The sequence below is a fragment of the Palaemon carinicauda genome, chromosome 20, assembly GCF_036898095.1.
Source record: "Palaemon carinicauda isolate YSFRI2023 chromosome 20, ASM3689809v2, whole genome shotgun sequence".
In the NCBI taxonomy this organism is placed as follows: domain Eukaryota; kingdom Metazoa; phylum Arthropoda; class Malacostraca; order Decapoda; family Palaemonidae; genus Palaemon; species Palaemon carinicauda.
Genome location: NC_090744.1, coordinates 40,556,344 through 40,556,963, shown reverse-complemented (window position 1 = coordinate 40,556,963; position 620 = coordinate 40,556,344).

The window sequence follows — 620 nt, the reverse complement described above, 5'->3', positions numbered from 1 at the left end:
GGACTGCTTCTTAAACTGATAATTTGAAATAGACCATAATGTGTTCAATACATTGTACCCAGGTAGAAGGTTTTAGCCCTTTCGATACATTCCAGGAGTGTGAATCCTCCACAAATAAAATAAAAAATAATGTACCTTTTCAACCACAGATAACATTGACACCTTAGGTCTATATGCACATACTGTGCTCATCAACTCCATAAGAAAAACTATATTAACAATTGAAACCCAAGTGCCAGAAAATAGTAATCTTTCTTCTAACAAATAGCAGGTCACTTCTCATTTCCTTCAAAACTTGATAAATAAAATTATAGTTTTCCATTTCGTTGGCTACAAAAGTACTCTGTTGTCTACTGATCATCCCAATCATACACCAACCTCTCCTATAGTACACAAATGCTTCAAGCTCAATTTGTAGTTGTGACATAATGCTTGTTATCATCTATACACGGGGAAATTGATGTACATCTAATAACGTTATGCATATAAAAAACCTACACTTAATGTGTATTTATAATATATGTAAACATGTCTGAGGCCTTTGTCCTGCAGTGGACAAGCATATATATATATATATATATATATATATATATATATATATATATATATATATATATATA